General features: G+C 43.7%; 1 pseudogene; it reads left to right on the top strand.

Moving 5' to 3' along the window:
* Positions 1-344: 344 nt before the first annotated feature.
* On the top strand, positions 345-1,267 carry LOC140689984 (2-oxoglutarate and iron-dependent oxygenase domain-containing protein 3 pseudogene; annotated as a pseudogene).
* Positions 1,268-16,363: the final 15,096 nt, after the last annotated feature.

The raw sequence follows: 16,363 nt of genomic DNA, 5'->3' as shown, positions 1-16,363 counted from the left end.
TACAGTTAACCACATGAGAGACAAGCACAAAAAACATCACAAAGCAAAAATGAAATTGCACAACTTTTTTCTTTCATTTTTTTCAAACCTCACATCTCATTGATAAAGAATGGAATCTTACTGTTTTTCTTGCTGCAAACTAATTAATGAAATTATCTGATAAGTCTTCCATAGTTCTATAAATTTGGGGGGGTGCGCGCACATGCGCACACTTACAAAATTCCTTAAAGTATATGAAATTCCTCTTTTAAAAATTTTACCTTTTGGCGTGGCTCGTGTCCCTGGCTGCACCGGCCTCCCGCTCCCTCTCCGCCGCTCGGCCCGGCTCCCCCGCGGCCTGGCCGATGGCACCTCAGCGGAGGGGCGCGCCCAAGGCGCCAGAGGCCAGCAGGGCGGCCGAGCAGAGCCAAGAGTGTGCGGGGGCCGGGGGACGCGCGGAGGAAGCGGCTGAGAGCCGCGGTCCTGGGAGCCCGTACCTCGCTGGCTGCGCTCCTGCTCTGGGCAGTCTGGGGGGCGAGGATGGCATCACTGAGGTCCTAGCTCTCCGAAGCGAGGTCCTGCCAGGCAGGTTCACTGAGGTGCCCTGCTCCGAGGACTGTGACAGTCATCGAAGGTTTGAAGGCTGCTCCCCTAGGAAGTGTGGCCGGGGGGTCTCCGATGCTGTCATCAGCAGGGACGAAGCCCGGTGGATTCGCAGCTTAGCTGAGAAGGGGCTGTCCCTCGGAGGATCCGAAGGAGGGGTGTCCAACCTGGACCTGCACTCGGGGGCCCTGTCAGGAAGCACTTTGTGAACCTGTGTAGGTACTTTGGGGAATAAAATACAGTGTCTTCTCAGAAGAGGGCTTCCAGTTGTACCAGGAAGTGCGGCCGAAGGTCCGGCCGGCGATCGCCAGGCGTCTGGCATCAGCGCGTCCTCGCGGTACCTGACAAAGCCCACCTTCTTCTCCCGCAACAACAGCACCGCGGCCTGGACGGCCCATGAGTACTGGCACGCGCACGGGGACAAGGTGACCCATGGGTCCTTCGACTACACCTCGCGGCTGTACCTCTCCGACTACCTGGATGACTTCGGTGGGGGGCAGTTTGTGTTCATGGACGAGGGGGCCAACAGGACAGTGGAGTCGAGAGCAGGTCAGGTGTCCTTCTTCACCTCGGGGTCCGAGAACCTGCACCGGGTAGAGAAGGTCCGCTGGGGCACCCGCTAAGCCATCAACATCGCCTTCACCCGAACCCCGACCGCAGCATCGCCGACCCCCCACTCACGTAGCCGGGCCTGCCCACGCCGCCCGCCGGGAAGCAGCTCCCGTGGGCACGCCCGCTCCCACTGACCAAGGTGCCTTATGAATCACCCCGAGTTTTGATTTGCTAACGTTTGGTCATTTTTCATCTTACAGTAAATAGAGGGGGGGGCAGCTTATCCTCCCAAGATCAAAAAGAATTTTTACTTTTTGTTTGCTTTGAACATTTTAATAGAACGATGACCTTTGGAGGGGCCTTTGCAAATTCCTTTAATGAGATGTTGAATAAAGTTATTGGAATAGGGCAGGAAGGGGGAGGGGAAGGAGAAAGGATGGTTCAAGGTTAAAAGCGCAGTCTTTAGAGGAAAGGAAAAATAAGCTTTTCATGGACCCAGCTTGGGGTGGTGGATGCTTTAGTTTCCATGTCTAGTACCCGTAAATATTCACAAAATGATCCTCCTGCATTTCAGCAGGAACTGAGCTAGACTTCCCAACTACTGGACTATGACTGAAGAACTAACGATTGCCAAGAATTCTATTCTTGCTTTGTGGTATCAGAGAAGGCTGCTAGCACACCTGAGTAGGTAGAGAAGTCACTGTAATATCAGTGGTGTATGGGAAAGTTAACTCAATGGCGTATGGTAAACTTAACTCATCATGGGTGATTCTCTGGAATCAGTTCTATGGGGAACCAGGCCTCCGGGAACTTGGAATCAGAGCCCCCCCCCCAACACCCTATAATTAGATAGTAAGAATCTATAGTGAAATGTGTTCTTAGATTAGAGTCACTTTGATTAGATTTAGAATCTTCATTAATTTGCTCTTGGTTATTTTGGTGTTGGCGTTGGCAAACCTCAGGGCCTGTTGATTCTTGCAAAGGAAGCAAATGCCATTCAACCTATTATTTGGGCATTTCTGCTCCCAACCCAGTTGTCAAAGGCTGGACAAAAACCATGTCCATAGTTTGCATATTTAGTTTTCAATATGAACAAATTGGCTTAGTTAAAAAGTATATTATTACTGACTTTCCTGGGGAACTCTAAAATGTGCAGGTGGGCTTGTGGAGAGCTGAGGTCATCAGGATGTTAGGTATCTTCAGCATGGCAGGCAAGATTAGTGATGTGAGAGGAAATAATTCCAGAAACTCACACCGGACCTGAACTAGTTTGGGCTTCCTGCCCACCAGAATAGAAAACTTCACAATTGAAAAGGTAGCAATAAAAACTATCCAAAATGAAAACAAGGGGAAAAGACTCTGAAAAACAAAGACACAGAGTATCAGTTAGCTATGAAAAATTTTCAAACTGCCTAGCATACGAGTAATTGAAATCCTCAAAATACAGAACAAGAAAAGCAACAGAAAAATATTTAAAGACATAATAGCCACTTCCCCCACAAATTTAGTAACAGTTATATAAATCCACAGATCCAATAATCCAATAAACCCCAAGCACAAAAATCATGGAGAAAGTTAGACAAAAGTGCATTATAATACATTGGGCAAAAGCAGTGACAAGAGAAAATGTCACTAGCAACCAAAGAGAGAAAAATAAAGGAACTTTATGCACAGTTTATGTCCAGAGGAATAAAGATAAAACTTACAGTAGACTCCTCACCAGAAATAAAATAAACCAGAAGACAGTGGAGCAGTATCTTTAAAGTATTCAAACAAAATTTGTCCACCTAAAATTCAATACTCATCAAAAATACCTTTCAAAGCAAAGATGAAGTAAAGACTTTCAGATACTCAGAAGTCAAGGAATCCATCAACAGCAGGTTTCAGTACAAGAAAGGTTCAGGAAGTCCTCCAGAGGATGACACCAAATGGAAATCCGGATCCGCTGAAAGGAATGAAAGCCCCCCACAGGGGTACATGTGTGTAAACACAAATAAGATTTCTATGTCAGAAAAAATCAACATTAAACTCATTTTTCCTTACCATAAAATGTAATTTTTGTCTCAAATAAATTTCCATCTTAATGCTATCCTATCCATGTGCCCAATATTCAAACCCCAAATTCAAATAGCCATTTAATATAGCCACAATCACCCTCCTAAAACCCCTGAAAGTTAAGTGTGCTGGTCCCTATAAAACAGCCCCAAATCGGGCTAAACCTTGAGTGTATTATAATTTTTAAAGCCTCATGGACTGTGAGAAATACATCCACAAATACCGTCATCTTTAAAGAATGGAGGGTTTCTGTACTGCAATAATCCCACGTCATCGGGTATCTATCGCTCTGTAACTGTCCTGCCCTGTGAGGATCGAAACGTCATCAAAGAGCAGAAGCTAAAGAAACTAGCTCTGTGGTTCTGGAATTGTAACACACGTTAGTTGGAAAATGAAACTGTGAGGGAAAAGTGACTTTAACATTCTATCCCACAAAAACTATTTTGAGCCACATTTGCAATGATCAGTACCACAAAGTAGAAGAAACTTCCTATTATAGGAAGAGTTAGCAACAAATGTTTGGGATAAAATCAGGAACAGATGCTGTTCCAGGGCAGTCGTAGCAGCTTTCTGTCAGATTTAAGATGTTTTGAAATCTGTTTGGAGAAGATGCCAGATGCACCATTTACGGAATTCTTAACTGAGGCACAACACTGTTCAGACCTTTCAGAGAAAAATAGAGACAAAGACTTTTAACCTGGAGGGAGAAGGAAAAGTTTGTTTCTAAAGAGATTTGAGAATACATTTTTTTAAGTGGGGAATTTGTCACATCTGTGGACAAATAAGCTAAGCTGATGCAATGATAAATACTAAGTCATTTATCAAATAGAGATCGATTTCCAGGAGGATCTTCTAAACAAGTAGGGGAACGTGCCACACAACCCTGTCCCTGCACAGATTAAGGGCAACCCAGTTAATGATAATTTCTGCAGCTCCAACAGCCTTCTGGCTAACTTGGCCCCTAGGCTCTCTTCCCACAGGAGCCCAAGTCAAATAGTAGACTAAGTCCAGCTCCTGCAAACTTCACATTTGTCTTCAGAAAATGCTAATGGACTGTGTGAATTTTCAACCTAGAGTCGTGCTTCATCCTGTGAGTGTTACTTTGGGACCACACTAACCAATCCCCCTTACAGTCGTGACCTAGACCTCAAGTGAGACTTTGATGCTGTTAGACCATCATCCTGCATCTTCACCATCCGTTTATCCTCTCACTGTTCTAAAGTAAGTAAAGGGCTGTTAGGACTGTTAGGGATACAGGACCATGGTGCTAGAGGAGTATTTCTACCTTTTCCTCTCTCTTTAAAAATCCTGATACTTTATTCTCTTTCCTCTGTCCCAACCAATGACTTCACTTTCTACTTCCGAGAAACCTTGAAGCAATTGGCCTTTAAAAATATCCCTGTGTGAAAAGCTAATTTTTCCCCGTGAACAGCTATAGTCCGCGTTTTAAACTTTTAATTAGCAGTTTATACTGGTTCTCTAGAGCTCCATTCCACCTACCTTCACTTTGAAAGTTCTTGGAATGCTGAAAGTCATGCTCCCCACACTTCCTAGGTCTTGATCTCTGGATGTAAATTAGATTCTCCCCATTGTATGCACTCCTGGGAGATTTGGAAGGTGATAACTACAGAGGCCATCTTCTTTCAGCTTCTGAGCAAGACCTGGAGAAAATCAGTAATATACTTAAGCCCAGTGATTGACAGCTGGTAAATAGCAATTAGAGTGTTTCAGTTCATATCTTTTAACTTTATTTAGTTCAATGCCCTGCAGACTAAAATAGAGCTTTTTCTTTTTTGGTGTGTACCTTTTTGTAGGTATTTTGTTAATCCAACTTCAAAGACATCTTCAGTATTAAAAATAATTTGACCAGGGAGCTAGAAAATTATGACAAAATTATTGTAGCACTTCATCGTCTGTAACTTTTGGCAAGTGTGTTTCTCCACAAAAATGCAGAATTCTTGACTTCTTTGCATCATCTGATAGTCATGTCCTACCTGGGAGATGGAAATATAGCCAAAGGCAAACCAAGGGTAATCAGTGGAGAAATATTAAAAAAGTACCATTTAATCCAGGGCATATTAAGCAAATATTTAAATAATATCAAACTCACAAATGGGGAGTCTGATGGAAAAACACCAAGAGCTCAGTGGGGGAGGTGCTAAAATAATCATGAATGAGACACAAACATAAAAAAAAAACTGGCGACAGCAAATCAGTAAGTAATAGGATGTGAGGACATAACAGAAGTCAGTTTGACTACCTCAGCCTAGAGAATCTTGATAGGTTAGAAATTCTGCTTATGTCATGAAATTGCCCAAGGATACCAATCGCTGTCCCGTAACTACTGAAGTTTTAGAAAGAATTTTTTTCTGAAGCTTGAAAGAGAACAATGCATGTTAAGAAGCATATGGCTCTGTTGGATGAGACCATGTGTGGTTATTCTGTAATTAAAATACAGATCACTGTGCAGGAACAAATGATTAAATGGTTAATTCTGTAATCTAGATTTCTGCTTGTGGAACAGTATGCTGATCTGGTCTCGGTGATGTTCTTTTCCTGAGAGGACCCTATTATTAAAGTAGGAGCGTGGAAATTCACTGGACTAAGGATTAGCACCTCCATCAGTGGAGAATCAACCACAAGGGGGCCGATTAGAATGATGTCATTCTGTGCCTTGTCACAGCTGCTCGAACAGTCACTCTGACCTCTTATAGCCCAGGTTCATCACCCAAAGGAGAACATTACATTTATAATGAGACTTCTAGAAGCTGAAAGAAGACAATTTCTATTTGATCTAAGAATACACTCAACTAGCATTCAAGAAGGGACCCGGATAATTTGGTAAGCACTGTACCTGGATGCCTTTTTAACAATTATCCTTAATTGGAGAGAATGGAAATCCTTTGATAAATCACAAAGATTATTTCTTCATTAAGATTATAAACATTTAAGATTTCTGTTTTCAGTCTGTCTTTGGAAGCAATGAAAATTCTAGATCTACAAATTTAACCAAGAAGTAATAATTGGATAACCCTCACCTCATTTACACTAGATATGCCATTATATGAGGCAGCTTGCCTCCATCATTAGCAAAACCAGGCTGGAACAATTTTTCCTGGCTCTTGGACTCTCTAATGTTACTTTACATAAATGAATCTTGAGTTTGATAAGATCTTATGTTAGACGAGATGACTTTAGAATCTTTGTTCGTACAGTTTGTCATTTTTGACCAACTGTTAAAACTAAGCTTTAAGAGTCATTTTATTACTTGATGAAGTATTTAATTATCTGATGATTTTTATTCCAATTTCACTTCCCTATCTATCTATGTGTATGTATATATCTATCAATCTCTGTTTCTAGCCTTCCCTTTCTCCTCTCCCTCTCTCCCTCCCTCCTCTGCTCCCTTTTTTTTCCTCTGCTTTTTTCCTGTGAGTTTGCATCATGCCTCCCACCTTCTATTTGTTCTTTCTCTTTCTTCTTTTTCCAACACTTCAAGACTTTTCTCTCATTTCTTCCCTACTATTGGTCTCTCATCTCTGCTTAAGAAACAAAACAAAACAAAAGCACTACAGTACTATTTTTTCTACAATGTGTTGTATTTAGTCAATAATAATGTTAGATTGATGGCTTTAAGGATGGGTAGAAATTTTACATTTCTCTATATGTCAAAACATAAGTAGTAAATTTAGTTGCAAGTAGATCTACCCACAGGAATGATGGTAGTGACAATGACAATGATGGTGGCAGTGGTGATGATGGTGATGATAATGCTGGTTTAGTGATATTAACCAGGGAGGTAACTTAGGAGCATCCTGGGCAAACACTAATAAGTTTCTGTAGACCTTCATTTTTTAAATTATAAAATTACTGCCATTGTCATTCTGCAAAATTCTATTTGAGTTAGTTGCACTCTATTAACAAGTCCTTAGTTTTTCTGAAAAAAAAAAAGAACTGGAAAGATATTTGTATGAAGGAGTTGTTTTGAAGCCTTTCAGTGATAAATCTAGTTATTGAGTTGAGTGCTCAGAGTTCTGTATGCACATAAAATTGACAATCCAGATGCAAATGCTAGGACCATGCAGCTGCTCACGTGCTCATGGCAGAAATTGTGCACGTATCTATATATATGGTGCATGTGTGTGTGTGTCTGTATCTATATCTATATCTATGTCTATATCTATATATAAAATCTCAAACACAAATTAGAAAGATAAGCCACAAAGTTCAAGTGCAGAGTTCCTGGAATTCAAATCCAGGTTATACCACTCACTAAACCTGTGACCTCAAGGATGTGACACATTCTGATTTGCTGGTTATCACAGTTGTTATTTTGTAAAGGGTATACTGATGAAATCTAAAACAACAACAACAAAAAACCCACAAAGAGACTGCTGTCTTTTATCTGTGAAACTAATTTAAATGTTTGTTAAAATTTTTTCTGAGTTATTTTTGAATATAAAATACATACTTATAACATTATAAAGATAAAAGAAAAATACTACAAAATACAACTACAACTAAAAATAAGATGCTATACTTCAACTAAAAAGTAAGTAACTCTGAAATTTAAAAAAGTAATAATAGCAAAAAATAAGTGGATATAAGGAAGAAAGACAAAAAGTTATAGAAAGAACAAACTCTGATACAATATTGGTAGGGAATAACATTTTGAAAGGAGAATATGTCAATAGCTATTCAGGTTAAAATGTTCATAGTCTTTGATTCTGCAATTCCATTGTAAAAAATTTACCTTACAGAAACATAAGCATATAGATAAACACATTAAGATGAAAATATTTTAACTGCAGCATTGTTAAAATAGCAAAAATAGAAATAAAACACATCTTCATACACTGACATGAAATGGTATCCATGGTAACTTTTTTTGTTAAAATGTACAGTGTATATGCGTACTTATTGTGTAATTGTATTTTTCAATTGCATTATAGAAAATACAACTCCAGTATTTCTAAATACAAATGTATGCCTGAAAGAATAAATTACAGAGGTAAAATAACCACATAGCTAGAAAGTGGTCCAGAATCAAAACTAGAGCTGATGCCTGTGACCCAAGGCCCTTACGCTCTATTTTACACTGCGCAGTGTCTCTCACCCGCACCGCTGGGCCTTCGCCCATGTTCCCTCTGCTGGGGACAGCCCTAGTCTTCCTTTCTCTTAGCCATAGTCTAGCTGTGAGATTTATAACTTCTTTAATAGTTTCTTCTCCTTTCATTTACTCACTTTACAATGATTCTTATTGTGATTATTTTTAATTTACCAACCCTGCCCTTATTTAAGGAAACTGGTTACCTCTGAAAAACTTTCAAAATATTTGTTGTCTACTCAGATAATGAGGGAAAAGTGAGGGAAGCAGACTAGCAAATAAAAGAAATGCAGCCATCATAATTGTTTCTGTCTTTACTTGAACAGCCTTTTAAAAATTAACTCCTTTACTGACCACTGTGAAAGGACTTATCAGGAGTGCAGCTGATGGTGGAATTCAACACTGGACTGAAGTTCAAGGTACTGTGTAATTCCGGGTACGGTTTATGGTCGCCAGTGTACAAGAGTCATTCTGTGGCTGGATGGGGATGGGGCTGGTGCCATGTCCTTACCAAGGACAGCTCCTTCACCTGGCTGTGAGCGCTCGTGGGGGGAGCCTCCAGAGCTCTGCTGTGGTGGTGGGGGGTGGGGGGTGTCATATGCGTGTGTGTATGCACATGTGTGTATGCAGGTTGTTCAAGGCATACCAGAGCTGGACAGTCAAGTGGTAAAAACAGGTTCTATTCAGAGACTATCACAAGAGGGGAAAAGAAACCTCAGTGTGGAACTGGCTCAGTTATAAATAAACATGGACAAGTGCAGGTTTACAGCCAAGGAGCAGCATGGAAGGTTGGCGGATGGAAAATTCCTGAGAGGAAACATCAAGGTAAAAAGGGGATTTCTGGCTAAACCCACCTGACAGGATTCTTGCTGAAGGCAGGCGGGTGCCCAGGCATCACCTGGCCAGGGTGGGAGGGTGAGGGATGGTAATGAGGAATTTGAAGGTATGGAGGGTGGGGGATTCTGGATAAACTGACTTAGCAGGATTTTTTGCTAACATTGGGCAATGCAGAGACAAACACGGAAGTCCTACGGTCAAGGTCTAGTTGAAAAGAGGATTCAGAGGAGCCTGAGTTTGGAGGGAGAGAGACCTGGGTGTAAATCCCAACTCCTTCACTAGATTAACCTGAATCTGTCTCGTTGAGCCTTAGTTTATTCTCCCGTTAAATAATGATAATATTAGCCTTGAGAGATTATTGTAGAAATTCAGTAAAATAATGCATGCTTTGCACTCAGCAGGTACTCGGGAAATGTTAGCTCAATCTTTTCCACTTTCACGGTTAGGAGAGTGAGTATATTAATTCTCCTTTCTGAGCTCTTGAGTTAGTGATGGCTTTTCCTCCGAACACCCTGGTTTCCTTTCTGGCCCCGCTAGTGAAAATGGTAGTTAACACAGCACATACCTTACATGGCAGGCGCTGTTCTAGGCTCTTCATGAGTATAAACGCATTTAATCCTGACCACCATCGTATAAGATAGATGCTACTGTTATCTTCATGTAGGATTAAGTAACTTGCCCAAGGCCACAATAGAAGTTGTGAAGTTGGGATTCAAAACCTCCTTCCTCCGGAAAAATACTAATGTCTGGCTCCCAACTCAAACATTCTGACTTAGTCTATAAATGATGCAATCTGGAGACTGGGAGTTTTGAAAGCTCCCCAGGCAATCCTAATGTACCTCAAGGTCTGGGAACCTCTGCCACGCTGTATTGCCTCCTGGTACCTACCCTGCCCGTATTACAGAGTCTTAGTGTGGAAGGAGAGCAAAGAGGCCTCCTTGCTGGGGACAGGCATGCAGTTGAGGAGGAGAAATGGGGAGGGGGACATGGGTAGAGGGAGGAAGATGTGGAACCAAAGGTGATCTCACCCTGTGTGACCTGATAAATTTCTGGTGACAGTGACTTTGTCCTGTGAGTGGGTGTCCTGATGGGAGACTGGGGCGGCAGTAGCTGCAGTTGCTTTGCCAGGACCAGCTCTCTGGGGTTTCCGAGGAGGAGCTGAATCCGGCTTGTCTGGAGGGGGCACTCACTTGTAGTGACACCCCCTCAATGTGAGCTTAGTGTTGAGAACTCAGAGTCCTCTGTCATCCTGAGAGACTGCAAGTGAAGCAAGGGACCTGGGATATAGTCAACATCCATGCCAGGCAAAGAGAATGGTGACCCTGCTGCAAAGGTGTGCATTTAGGGGGGCGCCATGGGCTGAACTGTCCCCCAAGTTCATATGCTGAAGCCCTAACTCCAGTGTCTGTGTTTGGAGATAGGGCCTTCAAGGAGGTAGCTAAAGTTAAATGAGATCGTAAGGGTGGGGCCCTAATCTAACAGGACTGATGTCCTTATAAGAGGAGGAGAGACATCGGAGACCTCAGTGAGAAGGTGGCTTCAGCTGAAACCAAACCTATGGGCGCCTAGATCTTGGACTTCCAGCCTCCAGGACTGTGAGAAAATGACTTTCTCTTCTTGAAGCTGCCCAGCCTAGAGTATTTCGTTATGACAGCCCAAGCAGACGAATACAGGGAATATTTAAGCCTGGGGTAGTTAGTCTTCTGGGTTAATGGAAGGTTTTAGATATTATTCTAAAGGAAACAGAAGAGCTGTCTGCCTCTGTGGTCTTTAGAAGGATAGATCGTCATCCTTTGTTTCAACCTAATACATGCACCCCCCCAAAAACTAAAAACCAAAATGACTCCAGGTATAAAATTTCAAAAGATGCTTTAAATGTACCATCTCTATTTGAAAAGGAAAATTTGGTCAGGACCTTTCCACTGCTGGGTACCCACTGAAGCTTTTGTAACATTGCTGTGGCCCCCGAGGCCACATGTAGTGTTTGACTCGCTCCTCTTGCCCCCCACAGCCCACGTAATTGAGGCAAAGGCCGTGTCGGCCCAAGCCCTGGGTCTGCTTCGTGTGAAGGCAGCAGCCATTCTCCGAGTTTGGCTGCCCAAAGCCTGCAGGTGGTGATTGGGGAGCCATCTAGAGAGTGGAAGGGCCAGTATGGAGGCCATCAGGTGGGCTTCCATTGGCCGTGAAACCTTCATGTGAATTAGACAGCCTCCCTTCCTGGGCATAGCAGCTCCCACCTGCCCCCTGGGCTGCGCGCACTGGTTCAGAACCAGCTGGCACCTCTAACCATAGGACCAGGAGGGAAGTTTCTGACAGAGATGACTCAGCAGCCTGATGCCTGGAATAAGAAGACAGTGAGGCCACACACTCTGGCCATTGGTTATTTTGACCTCTTTTAAATTACCAAGAGCAGGACATGAGAATTCCCTGAGGGGAAAAAAAACTGACAAAAGATATGAAACATTGGTCTTTTAAGACACTGGACATCAAGCAACAAAGGCCAGTGATCCCTGTGGTACAGGAAAATCCAAGGTGGACTCTGCTTGTCCCAGCTTCATCCTTTGAGAGAGTTTCCATGGTGTAGGGAGAAGGGTCCCAGGTGGAGCACAGCAGACTTCCAAGTTTGGGAGATAGAGCTAACAGTTCAGGGAGGTCAAGCGATCTGTAAAGTTAGTCTCACTTTAAAAAACCTTCACAGAAACATCTAGAGTATTGTTTGACAAAATGTCTGGGTAGTGTGGCCCAGCCAAGTTGACACATAAGATTAACCATCACCATGGGGAGGGCAGTTATGGTGGTGGTAAACCCTTGGTGGCTGCGAGCCTCTGGGGAGGAGTGGGCACTGATAAACTGTGCTCAGCTCGCCTTTTGGCTTGGCAGGAGCAGTGATGTTTCAAAAGCATTGGCTGGTAGGTCTTACTCATTAAAACATGTTCTGAGATTGATCAGCAGGACAGGAGGACCAGACAGGTTAATCCTGCGGCATAGCTGTGATTTGCTGTTATGAGTCTCCTGCCCGTCAGTGAGAGGAAATCGTTACAGTCTGGCGCATGGAGTAGGAAAGCCCTGTAATCAGGATGTGCTGTGAGCTCACTTCTCTGTCACAGATGAAGGTGTTATCCTACGCTCCGTAGGTGAGAGTATATGTGACACTTTTAATTCAGATAGCTGCAGGAGGTTGGGAAGGACCCCTTAGTAAGTGACTCTAATGAACAGATGACACCCTCCCCTCTCCTCTCCCCGGGAATATGAGGCTCAGACACTGGTGGTGTAATTAGCACTGAGAGTGAAAAGATCTCTGCCTCTCTCTCCTTTCCTCAGCTTTGTTTCCTCAGGTTCTTTGTTTTCACAAGATTGACTGCCCCTTCTTTCCTTTATGAAGTTCAAGTTGCTTTAGGGTCTTCCTCCCAAACCCCTTTCCAGAGGGTAATTGGGAGCCTGAATCATGCCCTCAGGGTGACTACACTGCCTGGTCCTGGGTGAAGCGAGGAGTCAAAATTAGTCTCTTCTTAGAACTAGATGTGCTTCTAGGTTTGACGTGTTTCTAGGAGGTTCTTTTATGGTCAGCTTGAGTTTGTAACTGATAAAGGGCTCTTGTCATTGTAAAACAAGGCAACCTGAAACAGAGTGGAGCAGGTGCCAGTGTGTATGTTGCTATGGAAATAATTGAAAGAAAAGTTTATTTCCTGCCACACCTATTGATCATAAAGAAGGGAGGAGAATAATGTAGGAATAGAGAGGAGACAAAGGTATAGAAGATAATCAACAATAATTGAGGAAAAATAGTCACCCAAAGGGTTTCTCCAAGGAGGCTGACCCCACTGACAAAAGTGGCTCCATTCTGTTTTTGCTGTTTCCCTGTGATGCAGGAGAACACGCTGGAGCACCTCGAGTCAGAAGTGCCGGGAAGCCTCTGATTTCAGCCCCCAGTGCAGGGTGAAAAGGCACTTTGTGAATCACGTAGAAACCAACTGCTGGCATTGGCGATGGTGCCCAAAGGGGCTTTTGATGCCAGGTTGGCTTAAAGTTCAAAAGCAAAAATCGAGCTTCTTTGAGAAGTTCCAGCTCTAGAAGATTTCAGAGTGCATTATTTAAAAGCTCTTCTATTAAAATTTCAGGACGTGGCTTGTATGTAATATTAATGGACAGACCCTTTGTATATTACTGAGAAAAAATTGGCCCTGAAGTATTTGATATCTTCAAACATTATTCTAACTATAAATCCCCTTACATATAGTAATGGGTAACTGTGGGTAATATTTTTATTTCCCCAATAATGAGTGCTACTTTTTAATTAAAAATATAATGTAACTCGAACCTGCATTTGGTAGAAGTGTTAAGTCATGGGATCCCCAGGTTAGCATTTAGAAAGCTCTCATCATCTTCCTTCAGGTGCAGAGCTTGGCTACACAGTATAATCACCTGGAGAACTTGGAAAAATCATTCAATATCCAGATTGATTAAAACAGAATCTAACGTGTGAGGCACAGGCATCAATATATTCTGAAACTCCTCAGAGGATTCCAGTGTGCAGGGTTGAGAACCACTGACCTAAGTAAAAATGTACAAACTCTGTAGGGCCGGTAGACCTCATGGCTGGTAGCACCCGTAATCAAAACCACGTCTCTGCCCAGCACTGCCTCCCGGTCGTCCTAAGGTTCTGCTGGTCCCAATGGGGCCAAAAGCTCAGAGTCCTTTCTGCCTTCCTTCCAGGGGCATGCAGACACATGTTATCCAACCCCCTCTGGAGTAAGAAAATCCTAATTTGTAGCATCTGCCGATTTTCAGATTCTGTAAATTCTCCCGGCATGGTCAATTTCACCTTACGACGTGCTACCACTGAATGTGAAGTCGGGAAGGGCCACACAGTCAGCTCTCAGGGCCAGATCCAGACACCCCTGCCTCCTCTGTGCCCACCCTCAGATACCCCGCTCTCCCTTACGTGGCAGTAGGGGTTTTGAGCCACCTAGATAAATACTTTGCTGTCTGTATGATAAGCTGGAGTCCGTGGCATGTTCTGCTCAGGTAACTAACACCTCCTCCCACTTAAAGAAACACCAAAGGAATGTGCCTAAGGCTAGGGATATTTGGGCAATTGGCCTTCTAATTGAACCTGTGACCCTGACGTAGGTGAGTCATAGATACAGCTCCAGGCACCTGAGCTGATAGGAGCTTCCTGAGCCTGCAGAGTTGAGAGCCAGGCCCTGAATCAGAATAAATTCACCACGGGAGAGCTCGCGGGAGGCGGCCTGCCAGCCTTCTAGGGTTGCCTGACTTCCACCTCAACACAGGCTGTATGCCCGTGCTTCGCCTGCCCCCTCGTTACAGCACACTTTCACGTGGCTTTTCATGTTGATTCACTTCCATGCACTTGGGAAGGCCAAGCAGATGCTATCTGCAGGGGAAGATTTCTGCCTAAGCTCAGGGGGTTCAGTGGGGTGACTCATCCAAGTTTGAGCAACTTGCCCAAGCTAGTGATTGATGGAGCCAGGACTTGAACCCAGAGCTTCTGACCCCAGGTTTAATGCTCTCCTGACACACTGACTGGTCTATCAGCCACCTCCACCCAAGCGTGGGTCCAGTCAACTTAGGTAGTGGAGGAAGTAAAGTGAAAACTAGCAGATTCCTGCTTTCCGGTCTTGTGAATGAATTCTCTGCCAGTCCTGCTTCGGAACGCATGCTTCCTGAACCAAATGTGATCTGACAAAGAGCATGTTTCAGCTTGGGAAAAATACTAAGTTGAGGATGACATATGAATGTCTTGTGTAATATGAATGGTTGATGAACTGTGATTCCCAAAATACAATCAGGAGCAACCTCTTTTGAAAATGAGTCAAATCCAGAGGACACCTGGGACTCTGAGAAGTGGCTACAGAAGTATGGTTTGAAAGCCCAGAAGCTGTCATTTTATGATGTCATCGCTGACTGCGCCTTCCGCCATGCTGATGGAGTTGTCGATATAAAAGCCAAACCAGAGGACGAATCCCTGCAGACCAGTGCGGTAAGTGAAGTGAACTCCTGGGTGGGGCTGTGGCCTTCCCTTGATGCCCCAAGTGAGGCATCAGGGGCCAAGGTTGGACCCAGAGCAGGACCAAGGTTGACAGAAGGATGCCCTATATGCTTCTCTGAATGGTACTTGTGCGAGTGGAGATCAAACCTTGAGAATGGCTTCTATGATAAATGAATTAGACAATAATTGTACATAAGCCAGGAGCTGCGCTTGTAGAAATGCAGGCATTATGAGTAGCAGAATTATTCTACGTTATGTCAAAAAGGATGCCCTTTGTTCCCCCCATACTGAATGGAAGAGAGAGACTGCTGGTGCATGTACCCCAAAGCAGGCACTTCTGTGGTCCCCTGGTATTGTCACTGTCTTGGAGGTACATTATTTTAGTGACTATCCACCAGCATTTAGTGGATTCCCAGTAAATATAAAATCAGATTTTCTAAGGGGTTATAGCACGAGAAGGGTCTATATTGTAAAATTCTGGAAGCTGCAGTTCCATTGTGACAGTGGGTCTGAAAGTGGCTTCTCAAGGTCCCCGACTCCAGCTCATGATGGAGGGATAATGACCTGTAGTGGTGGCTCCTCCTTCTAGCATGCGTGAGTACGTGGGTTTGAGGCCAGGCCCAAGAACCTGCATTTACAGCAATGCCCAGTGGATGCTGAAGCCGCTGGTCCAGGGGCCACAATTTGAGAAACACTGATGTGTGAAACAGGACCCAGAAGACTGTCCAAGGTTTAGAATTAAGGAAAGACTAAAAAGCATTTCAATATGAAACGGAGCATCAGGATGAAACGAATATTCTAAATTTGTAAAACTGTAGGAAGTCTCTTTTAGGAGGTTACTACCTTCTAAGGACCCAGATAACACACTGTGGGCTGACAGCTAAAACTACAAGCCTCAGAGCAGACGTGCCAGTAATGGAGAGACTGCTGGCGGAGGAAGTCAAGGTCCTTCCCAAAGGCAGTACCCCTTTATGTATTCAGTGTCAAGATCATCAGTACAATGTCTCTCAGCCCTGCAGAGGTGGAGCCCCTGTCTCTTTGACGCTCCCTCTGAGGCTGGCTGGCCCCTGGGCTCTGCACGTCCTCTGGAAAAGGGGCTGTTTTCTTCGGGGCCACATTAGCCACGTGATGCTCTGCTTTACCCTCTTACTGCCATGTGTTTACAATGAACTGCAGGGAAGAAAATACTGAAATTGAATTAGAAAAAAAATGCAGAACTG

The sequence above is a fragment of the Vicugna pacos genome, chromosome 28 (genome assembly GCF_048564905.1).
Source record: "Vicugna pacos chromosome 28, VicPac4, whole genome shotgun sequence".
NCBI classification, from domain to species: Eukaryota; Metazoa; Chordata; class Mammalia; order Artiodactyla; family Camelidae; genus Vicugna; species Vicugna pacos.
Note: the sequence above shows the minus strand (reverse complement) of the source record. Positions and strands in the feature narration are given on the sequence as shown.